The 11,228-nt window shown below is 42.1% G+C and overlaps 1 protein-coding gene across 2 annotated transcripts in view; it reads left to right on the top strand.

Annotated features, from left to right (window-relative positions):
• Window positions 1-11,228, top strand: part of LOC126985792 (uncharacterized) — a 330,694-nt gene that overhangs the window by 254,986 nt on the left and 64,480 nt on the right. For both annotated transcript variants that reach the window (XR_007739047.1, XR_007739046.1), the window contains exons 17-18: window positions 603-707; window positions 10,117-10,361. The gene's annotated coding sequence lies outside the window, so the exon portion shown is untranslated. The remainder of the gene's footprint in view (window positions 1-602; window positions 708-10,116; window positions 10,362-11,228) is intronic.

The following is an 11,228-nucleotide window of genomic DNA, read 5'->3' as shown; positions in this document are numbered from 1 at the left end:
TGTCGTCTAATTTTTTTTCCGTGTTAAGTTTTCGTTTTCGACTTTTCTTCGTTTGAATTTTTCTTTTTCCAAATTTTCTTTGATTACATTTATGCACTTTCGATATTTTCTTTTCTCAAATTTGCCTTACTTCCTATATTTCTTTGTCGTCTAATTTTTTTTCCGTGTTAAGTTTTCGTTTTCGACTTTTCTTCGTTTGAATTTTTCTTTTTCCAAATTTTCTACGATTACATTTATTCACTTTCGATATTTTCTTTTCTCAAATTTGCCTTACTTCCTATATTTCTTTGTCGTCGTCTCCTTTTTGGGAGTTTAGTTTCTCTGCTTTTGGCCTTTTGAAGTCCGTCACGGTGAAGAATCGATATATATTTCATCTCAATTCAAACCTTTACAAAATATTCTGCTATATTTTGTTTAGTAATAATTTTTTTTTACTTTATTTGTTCTTCAATTTTTATTTTACATTATTATATTGTCTCATTCTTGTCTATAGTTTACATTATTTTTTTTTCTTGTGTTTCTGTAATATGTAGTTTTATTCTCCTTTCTGCATTTATCTTTTACGTTATTTTATTGTTTCTTTCTTTTATTTATCTTTTCAGGCTGTTTTTGGAGGGTTATTTTTCCTCTGAGATCAAGTTTTCTTCATTTTCTTCTTGTTTTTATTAAGGAAAAGAAGAACAAGCGAAGAAGTCAACGATGATAAGGTAAGGAGAGAGAGAGAGAGAGAGAGAGCACTGGCGCCATATCGTCTAAACACTAACTATCGACGTGGAAAAAAAAAAATAATAATAATAACAAGCAAGAATTTCATAACGTAAACCCTTCAACCTTTGCTCCTTGTCTTCCTTCCCTTCCCTACACTTCCTCCCCTCCCCCTCCTCCTTCCCACCCTCCTTCCAACCTTTCCCTTCCCTTCCCTTCCTTTTCCTTTCCCTTTCTTCCTCTCCTTACCTCTCCATCCTACCCTCCCTTTCCATCCCATCCCATCCCATCCCTTCCCTTCCTTTCCTTACCTTTCCCTCATGCTCTCCCTTCCCTTCCTTTCCCATCCTTTCCTTACCTTCCCTTCATACTCTCCCCTCCCTTCCCTTCCCTACACTTCCTCCCCTCCCCCTCCTCCTTCCCACCCTCCTTCCAACCTTTCCCTTCCCTTCCCTTCCTTTTCCTTTCCCTTTCTTCCTCTCCTTACCTCTCCATCCTACCCTCCCTTCCCATCCCATCCCATCCCATCCCTTCCCTTCCTTTCCTTACCTTTCCCTCATGCTCTCCCTTCCCTTCCTTTCCCATCCTTTCCTTACCTTCCCTTCATACTCTCCCCTCCCTTCCCTTCCCTACACTTCCTCCCCTCCCCCTCCTTCTTCCCACCTTCCTTCCAACTTTTCCCTTCCCTTCCCTTCCTTTTCCTTTCCCTTTCTTCCTCTCCTTACCTCTCCATCCTACCCTCCCATCCCATCCCATCCCATTCCTTCCTTTCCTTACCTTTCCCTCATGCTCTCCCTTCTCTTCCCATCCCATCCCTTTCCTTTCCTTTTCCTTTCCCTCCCCTTCCTCTCCCTTCCCTTACCTTCCCTACACTTCCTCCCCTCCCCCTCCTCCTTCTCCCCACCTTCCCACCAATCACTCCCTCTCCCTCCTGCCCTCCCTCCCTCCCTCATTCTTCCCTCCCTTCCTTTCTTCCCTCCAGAGTTATTAGGCTCTTACCTGCAATACTAACACCTGCACACCTGTCATTTAGAGAGAAAGGTCACTTATTAATTCATCCTTCTTCTCCCTCCTCTCCGTAAGGGCGAAAGTACAAGGCTGCGAGGGAGGATTTTCGCCCTTACTGTAGGACCATTTATATTGATCGCTGGAATGCTAAGTGTGAGGTAAAAATAGTTGGGAGAGAGAGAGAGAGAGAGAGAGAGAGAGAGAGAGAGAGAGAGAGAGAGAGAGAGAGAGAGAGAGAGAGAGAGGCGTATACATTTCCATATATTGTTTTTCTACTTAATTTACTTTTTTCGTTGTTGTTTTTTTGCCGTTTTTCTTCTCGTTTTCCTTTTTTTTATTGGATCGGTTTTACTCTCTCTCTCTCTCTCTCTCTCTCTCTCTCTCTCTCTCTCTCTCTCTCTCTCTCTCTCTCTCTCTCTCTCTCTATCTCTCTCTCTCTCTCTCTCTCTCTCTCTCTCTCTCTCTCTCTCTCTCTCTCTCTCTCTCTCTCTCTCTCTCTCTCTCTCTCTCTCTCTCTCTCTCTCTCTCTCTCTCTCTCTCTCCCCTCTTTCAGCCAATTATTCCTTATCTCTCCCCTTCTCTCTCTCTCTTTCTCTCTCTCTCTCCTAATCATTATCTTTTATCTTTCCTTCGCTTCACTTATCTCCTTCGGTCTATTTTCTCTTTTATTTTATTCTGGCCTTGGCACTCATTTACTAAGGGGAGAGAGAGAGAGAGAGAGAGAGAGAGAGAGAGAGAGAGAGAGTTTTGTTTCATCCGCGTCACCTGATTCAGTGTTTTCTTTTTTCTTTCTTTTTTTGTTTTGTTTTGTTTGTTTCTGTATTCTATTCTCGTATTACTTCCTTTCCACTATGTCCTCCTCTTCCTCTTCCTCTTCCTTATCCTCTTTTTCCTCTTTCTCCTCCTTTTTCTGTTTTTCCTCTTCTTCCTCTTCCTCCTCTTCCTCCTCCTCCTTATTCTTTTTTTCCTCTTTCTCCTCCTTATTTTGTTTTCCTCCTCTTTCTCTTCCTCTTTCTCCTTCTTACCCTCTTTTTCCTCCTCCTCCTCCTCCTCCTCATCATCATCATCATTAGGTAAGTGTCAAGTTCTTCAAGTGGGAACAAAAATAAGAGGTTCAATTACGTAATGTCAAGCGTGAAATTCAAAAGCGTTCAATGCGTCAAGGACCTGGGTGTCAAAACTGCGTCGAGCCTCAACTTCCCACAGCAATGCATCGAGGCAGCAAACAAAGCGAAGAGAATGCTGGGTCCCTCGTCCTCTTCTCATACAGGAATAAAGATGTAATACTCCCACGGTAGTTTAGTCCGACCCCACTTGGAATACGCAGTGCAGTTTTGGTCTCCCCACGTGAAGGACATTGCTAAGTCAAGTGTTCAACGTCGGGTAAGAAAGATGGTCTCCTTGCCCAACAAACCTTACAACGAGAGGCTAAGGGATGGAAGGGTGGAGGAGATAGGAAAGAGGAAAGGAAGGGAAGTGAAGGGAAAGAGAGGATGAAGGGAGGGAGGTAGGGAGGAATAGAAGAATTGATGGAAGGTGAGAAGGGGGGAAAGAAAGAAAGGGAGGGAAAGGAAGAAGGGAAAGGATGGGTAGGGATGGAAGGAGGAAGGAAAGGAAGGAGGGAAGGATAGAATGGAGGAAAGAACGTAGAAAAGGAAGGAAATAAAGAAGAGAAAAAAAAGTAAGGGAAACGTCGCCTCCGAGGAAAACTGATCAAATGTTTCAAAATACTCAATGGCTTTACGAATATGGACAGATTGAAAACTATTTATGATCGATGACATGTTCCGAACGAGAAATAATGGCATCAGGACACCTCTCCTTCCGAAATTGACCCCTCTTTCGGCCATCTCTTTTGATTCTTTACAGGAGCATCGAGTAGCGGGCTTTTATATTATTGTTTCCTTTTTTTGTGCCCTTGAGCTGTCTCCTTTGTTGTAAAAAAAAAAAAAACTGAAGTGTCAACAAATAAACTCAGACTGCACCAGATTTTTTCACTCACCGAGGATGGAATAAACTCCCGCCTTCCGTGACCCAGTGCAACACGATTGACTCCTTTAAAAACGTAGTCGACAGCCATTTCCTTCGACTTCAAATTCGCTAAAGTAGAAATGCAAAGTCTTGGGGGTATTTGATGGAGCTTCAGATAGGATTAAGAACAGACCACCTTTACTGTGCTATAGGGTCTGTGTGGTCTAAAAAGGTAGGCCTATGTAAATTCTCCTTCCCCTCTTCCTCCTCCTCCTCCTCCTCCTCCTCCTCGTCCTGGACAGACCAACTTTACTGTGCTATAGGGTCTGAGGGGTCTAAAATGGTGTGTAAATTCTTCTTCCCCTCCTCCTCAATCCTCTTCCTCCTCCTCCTCCTCCTCCTCCTCCTCCTCCTCCTCCTGGACAGACTTATTTCAGGGTCTATAAGGTCATAGGGTCTTCTTATCTCCTCTTCTCCTCCTCAATCCTCCTCCTCCTCCTCCTCCTCCTCCTCCTCCTCTTCACATCATGCTCTCCTTTATAGGTTGATTACACACACACACACACACACACACACACACACACACACACACACGAAGCCATTCAGAGGTGCATTATGGTCCCTCTTCCTTCCTCCCTCCCTTTCCTCCTCTTCTCTCCTCTCCTCCCTGTTCCTCCTCTCTTTCCTCTTTTCTCCTCCTTTTCCTCCCTTTTCCTTTCCTATATTCTCCATGGGGTCTTTTTCTTCCCTCTTTCTTCTCCTTTTTTTTTCTTTCCCTTCCTTTCATATCCTCCTCCTCCTCCTCCTCCTCTTTTTTCTTGGCTTTTGAAACCCTTAATTCTCTCTCTCTCTCTCTCTCTCTCTCTCTCTCTCTCTCTCTCTCTCTCTCTCTCTCTCTCTCTCTCTCTCTCTCTCTCTCTCTCTCTCTCTCTCTCTCTCTCTCTCTCTCTCACACACACACACACACACACACACACACAACATGGCTTCCCAATCAGCTGGTGAATAGAGAGAGAGAGAGAGAGAGGGAGAGTGAAATAGCTCTCTTCTCCATATTATAATCAGAGAGAGAGAGAGAGAGAGAGATGAAAGAAAAATAGATAGAATGAAAGACAAGAAAAGGAAACAACAACAGTAACAACAACAACAACAACAACAACAACAATAACAACATCCCTAAGCCCAAAATTCACGCGGGAAAATTAAAGCCCAATTTATAGCCCAAACCGCGTCTCCTTCCTAAGGCTCATAAATTTGAGGCTCCGCTGCTTCATAATGAGGCTTCGTTTGGCGTTCGAAGCTTCGGTTGGACGAGTCGAGCTGGAGCCGGTGTGTTGAGCTAATCCTCTCTCTCTCTCTCTCTCTCTCTCTCTCTCTCTCTCTCTCTCTCTCTCTCTCCATCATTTTTTCTTCCCTTTTCACTTCTCTTCCTCTTCTTTTCTTCCATTTCTCTTTCTTTCCTTCTCTTCTTTCTTTATTTTATCCTCCCTTCCCTTATTCATTCATTTTTCCTTCCTTCCTTCCTTCCCTTCCTTTCTTTAATCTTTCCTCCTTTCCCTTCCCTTCCTTCCTTCCTTCCTCCCTTCCTTCCTTCCTTCCTTCCTTCCTTCCCTTCCCTCCCTTCCCCTTTCCATCCCCTCCCCTCCCTTCCCTTCCCTTCCTTCAGTCTTCCCTTCCCTTCCCTACCTTTCCCATCCCTCCCCTTCCCTCCCTTCACTTCCTTCAATCCTCCCTTCCCTTCTCTTCCTTCCCATCCCTTCCCTCCCTTACCCTTTCCATCCCCTCCCCTCCCTCCCCTTCTCTTCCCTTCCCTTCCTCTCCCTAACACACAATAAATGTTTGTACGAAGCCAATAATAGAATGTGTGTGTGTGTGTCTGTGTGTGTGTGTGTGTGTGGTTGCAATACCTGGAAATAGCTGAACATGTACTTATTTTTGGTAATAGTAGTAGTAGTAGTAGTAATAGTAGTAGTAGTGGTAGTAGTAGTAGTAGGTCACCTCAACTCAACCTTATGTAATATTCACGCCATAAGTCCAGGTCACGTAAGGGTCTGTTTGGCGCTACTTAACCTCCTTCAGTAGTAGTAGTAGTAGTAGTAGTAGTAGTAGTAGTAGTAGAAATAGTAGTAGCAATGTTTCCGTTTCTTCGTCCTGAAAACTGAAAAACATTGACCTAGAGAGAGAGAGAGAGAGAGAGAGAGACTAATGGAGTGAAGGCTTGTCCATTACCAGTAACTAGGGAGAGGAAAAAGGAGGAGGAAGAAGAAGAAAAAGAAGAAGAAGAAGAAGGGAAAGAAAATTGAGATAGGATGATTATAAGAGTAAATGATTAAATAACGAAAGAAAAGAAGGAGGAAGTGAAGGAAAGGAAAGATTAAGGTAGGAAGGAAGAAAGGAAGGAAGCAAGGATATAAAGAAGAATGCGAGGAGAGAAAGGGAACGATAAAGTAGGAATAAAGGAAAGGAAGGAAAGGAAAGGAGAAAAGAAAAAATAAGAAAGAAAGAAAAAGGGAAGAAAGGAAAGGAAGAAGGAAAGGAAGGAAAGGAGAAAACAAAAATTAATTAAGAAAGAAAGAAGAAAGAAAGAAAAAGAAGAAGGAAAGGAAGGAAAGGAGAAGAGACAAAAAATAATTAAGAAAGAAAGAAAAGGATGAAGGAAAGGAAGGAAAGGAAAGGAGAAATGACAAAAATTAATTAAGAAAGAAAGAAGGAAGAAAAGAACGGAAGAAGAAAGTAAACAAGGGAGACGAAAGTAGGAATGAAGGAAGGAAGGAGGAAAGATACGAATAAATGAAGAAAAAAGAAAGAAAGAAGGAAGGAAGAAAGGGAAGTAAAGAAAGAAAACTAAGTAAAAAAGAAAACAATAAAGTAGGAAGAGAAGAAAAGAAAAAAGAAAAAGAAAAAACGAAGAAGGAAAGAGGGAAAGAAGTAAATAATAAAAAGAGTAAAATAAAGAGAGAGAGAACAAAGGAAGGGAAATGAGTGGAGCGAGAGAGGGAGAGGTAAACGAAGAGGCGTGGTTCCTCCTCCTCTTCCTCCTCCTCTTCCTCCTGCGGTAAAAGAGACAACCAGGCGGCGTATATAAGACATTAACTGACCGGGGTAAGCAACAAGCCTAAATTAATGCCCGCCTGGAATACGCAGTGCAGTGTAGACCCCAAAATCGACCCCAAAATTGAAAAAGGTCATCCAATTACCGGAGACTTTAGCGTTAGTTAGATGGGTTGTTAGTTAGCTAGTTAAATAGGTAGGTAGTTGGTTGACTGGTTGTTGGGTTGCTTGGTTCCCCGTGCGTACATACAGTGGGGATTTTGATATATTACGCAGGTCACTAATGTCAACGGAAATTTAATCACAAAAGCGGGCAACCTCGTTATAAGCCAGCTTTATTTCTGCTTCCCGTTCGTCAATATTTTCATGCTTCCTCCTCCTCCTCCTCCTCTTCCTCCTCCTCCTCCTCCTCCTCCTCTTGTTTTTCTTCCCCTCCTTATTAATTGCTTTCTCCTCCCTTTCATCTTTCTTCTTTCATCACTTTTTCTCTCATTTTAACACTCTCTCTCTCTCTCTCTCTCTCTCTCTCTCTCTCTCTCTCTCTCTCTCTCTCTCTCTCTCTCTCTCTCTCTCGTTTTCTTTCTTCTTTTTTTCTGTTTTCTTTCATTTTTTTGCTTATTAAGAAAATTTTCCTTTAAGGTCAGACTCAAGAATTTATTGTTAGGATGATAATTGTTGTTGTTGTTGTTGTTGTTGTGTGTGTGTGTGTGTGTGTGTGTGTGTGTGTGTGTGTGTGTGTGTGTGTGTGTGTGTGTGTGTGTGTGTGTGTGTGTGTGTGTGTGTGTGTGTGTGTGTGTGTGTGTGTGTGTGTGTGTGTGTGTGTGTGTGTGTGTGTGTGTGTGTGTGTGTGTTTATCTTGTTGTTATTTATTTATTTATTCGTAACCATAAAATTAAGACGTAAGATAATTTTTCTTTTATCAAATTTCTTATTATTCCTCCCTTTTCTTTTTTCTTCTTCTTTCTTCTTCCTTTTCTTCTTTTTCTTTTTCTTCCTTTTCTTCTTCTTTTTCTTCTCCTTCCTTTTCTTCTTGTTCCTTTTCTTCTTCTTCTTCCTTTTCTTATTCTTGTTCCTTTTCTTCTTCCTTTTCTTCTTTTTCTTCCTTTTCTTCTTTTCTTCCTTTTCTTCTTCCTATTCTTCTTCTTCCTTTCTTCTTCCTTTTCTTCTTTTTCTTCTACTTTTCTTCTTCCTTTTCTTCTTCTTCCTTTTTCTCTTCTTCTTCCTCTTCTTCTTCTTCTTCTTCTTCTTCTTCTCGTTATTGCTGTTATTATCATTATTATTATTATTATTATTATTATTATTATTATTATGCTATTTTCCTCATTATTACACCTCCTCCTCTACCTCTTCCTCCTCCTCTTGTTCTTTTTTTCTTCCTCTCTTCCTCCTCCTCCTCTTCCTCTACCTCTTCTTACTCCCCTTACTCTTTGACTTTTCCTCCTCCTCCTCCTCCTCCTCCTCCTTCTGTACATATTCATTCTCCTCCTCCTCCTCCTCCTCCTCCTCCTCCTCCTCTTCCTCCTCCTCTTCCTCCTCCTCCTAGACCTCTTCCTCCTGTTCTTGTTCCTCTTCCCCCTCCTCCTCCTCCTCCTCCTCCTCCTTCTCCTCCTTCTGTACATATTCATTCTCCTCCTCCTCCTCCTCCTCCTCCTCCTTCTAGACCTCTTCCTCCTGCTCTTGTTCCTCCTCCTCCTCCTCCTCGGGTGATAAGATCGAGGTTTATAGAAGCATTTCTGGGCGTCGAAGGCTCAGTGTTGGCCGGGCAGTGATGGGGGGCGGTGTGTTGCTCTTCCTCCTCCTCCTCCTCTTCCTCTTCCTGTTCGGGACTGGGCACGCCGCTACAGGTAACACACACACACACACACACACACACACACGAACACATTTGCATTTTTGTGTGTTTGTGTGTGTGTGTGTTTTGATTTTTGTTTTGTTTTTTTGTTTTTTGTTTTGTTTATTTTTTATATTTTGTTTTTTTATATACGTGAATTGATCGATTGTTTATTTGTTTGTTTGTTTGTTTATGTCATGTACGATTTTTTTCTTTTTTACTTTTCACTTTATTGTTTTTTTTGTTTTCTTTCTTTTCATTATTATTTTTATTTTTATCCTTTATTTCTGACATTTTTTTCTTTTTTTCTCTCTACAGCGTAATGCAAGTATTCACGTCTCTCTCTCTCTCTCTCTCTCTCTCTCTCTCTCTCTCTCTCTCTCTCTCTCTCTCTCTCTCTCTCTCTCTCTCTCTCTCTCTCTCTCTCTCTCTCTCCTCACGTCACTGTTTTTCATCTTTTTTCCTTCATTTTCCTACATTCCTTATTTCTCTCACTCTCTATTATTTTATTTATCTTCTGTTTACCTTCTCTCTCTCTCTCTCTCTCTCTCTCTCTCTCTCTCTCTCTCTCTCTCTCTCTCTCTCTCTCTCTCTCTCTCTCTCTCTCTCTCTCTCTCTCCCCCCTCACCTGCCGTCCGAGTCACCTGTTGGCGCCACTCACCTGGATCACCTGTACTTAGCTAATTAGGCCAGCCAGGTGTGTGTGTGCGTGTGTGTGTGTGTGCACGAAGCTGCTATATACTGCCCCTTCCCCTCCCTCCCTCCCCCTCCCCCCCACTCCCCTCACTTTACCCTTCTCATCCCCTTCCCTTCATTTCCCATTCACTTTCATTTCACTTTCTCTTTATTTTCTCTTCATTTTTCCTCACTTTCCCTTTTCTCTTCCCTTTTCCTTCCTTTCCTTTTCTTTTCATCCTACTTTACTTTCCCTTTTTTCCTTCCATTCACTTTCATTTCACTTTCACTTTCCTTTCCCTTTATTTTCTCTTCATTTTCCTCACTTTCCCTTTTCTCTTCCCTTTTCCTTCCTTTCCCTTTCTTTCCTCCTTATCTTCTCTTCCCATTTTCCTTCCATTCACGTTCTTTTTTACTTTCCCTTCATTTGCCTTTCTTTTTTTTCCCTACTCGTTATTTTCATCTTTTCCTTGTCACGTTCTTTTCACTTTCTCTTTCGGTATTTCTTTTTCCTCTCCTTTCCCTTCCGTTTTCCTTCCTTTCACGTTCTGTTCCCCTTCCTTCGCTTTTCTTTCCTTTTCCTCGTTCTTTTCACTTTCCATTCTTTCCATTCACTTTCTTTTGAATTTTACCTTCACTTTCCCTTTTCTTTCCTTCCTCCTTCTTTCTTCTTCCTTCACTTTCTCTTCTTTGTCTTTCTCTTCTTTCTCTTTCTCCTTTCTTCGCTTCCTTTTTCAACACCTTACCTCCTCCTCCTCCTCCTCCTCTGTCTCCTCATTCCCACCTTTCACCCTCACCGTTCCCCTCCTTCTCCATCACAACCTAACCGATCCCCCTCACAAACACACCTATTTTTCCCTATTCCCACCGCCCAGGACACAAACAGCCCATCTGCCCACACAAAAGAAGCCCAAGGGAAGCCCCCCAGCCCAACGAGACCCACCAGGAAGCCTTCGTGCCCAGGATAAGACCGGAGGGCAACCTGATTTGCTACTCCTGTAAACTCGACTTCAGAAAACGTGAATACAACAAGTCCCATCCGTGTCTTGGGCGCCACGGGACTCTACAAGTCAGTGAGGATTACGCCGTGACCTGTGGACCGAGGGATATCTACTGCAGGGTGGGTGAGACAGGGATTGTAGGGGAAGGGAAGGGGGCGTGGGGATGTGTGGGGGAGTTAATTAAGGGAAGGAAGGTTGAAATAGAAAGTGGGTATTTATATGTGAGTTAAAAGTTGAAATGGAAAGTGGGTATTTATATGTGAGTTAAGGAAGGGAAGGTTGAAATGGAAAGTGGGTATTTATATGTGAGTTAAGGGAGGGAAAGTTGAAATAGAAAGTGGGTATTTATTTGAGTTAAGGGAGGGAAAGTTGAAATGGAAAGTGGGTATTTGCATGTGAGTTAAGGAAGGGAAGATTGAAATGGAAAGTGGGTATTTATATGTGAGTTAAGGGAGGGAAAGTTGAAATAGAAAGTGGGTATTTGTATGTGAGTTAAGGAAGGGAAGATTGAAATGGAAAGTGGGTATTTATATGTGAGTTAAAGGAGGGAAGGTTGAAATGGAAAGTGGGTATTTATATGTGAGTTAAGGGAGGGAAAGTTGAAATGGAAAGTGGGTATTTGTATGTGAGTTAAGGAAGGGAAGATTGAAATGGAAAGTGGGTATTTATATGTGAGTTAAGGGAGGGAAAGTTGAAATAGAAAGTGGGTATTTGAATGTGAGTTAAGGGAGGGAAAGTTGAAATGGAAAGTGGGTATTTATATGTGAGTTAAGGGAGGGAAAGTTGAAATGGAAAGTGGGTATTTATATGTGAGTTAAGGGAGGGAAGGTTGAAATAGAAAGTGGGTATTTATATGTGAGTTAAGGGAGGGAAAGTTGAAATGGAAAGTGGGTATTTATATGTGAGTTAAGGGAGGGAAAGTTGAAATAGAAAGTGGGTATTTATATATGAGTTAAGGGAGGGAAAGTTGAAATAGAAAGTGGGTA

This window comes from Eriocheir sinensis, chromosome 60 (genome assembly GCF_024679095.1).
Source record: "Eriocheir sinensis breed Jianghai 21 chromosome 60, ASM2467909v1, whole genome shotgun sequence".
NCBI classification, from domain to species: Eukaryota; Metazoa; Arthropoda; class Malacostraca; order Decapoda; family Varunidae; genus Eriocheir; species Eriocheir sinensis.
This window is presented reverse-complemented; position numbering and strand designations above follow the sequence as displayed.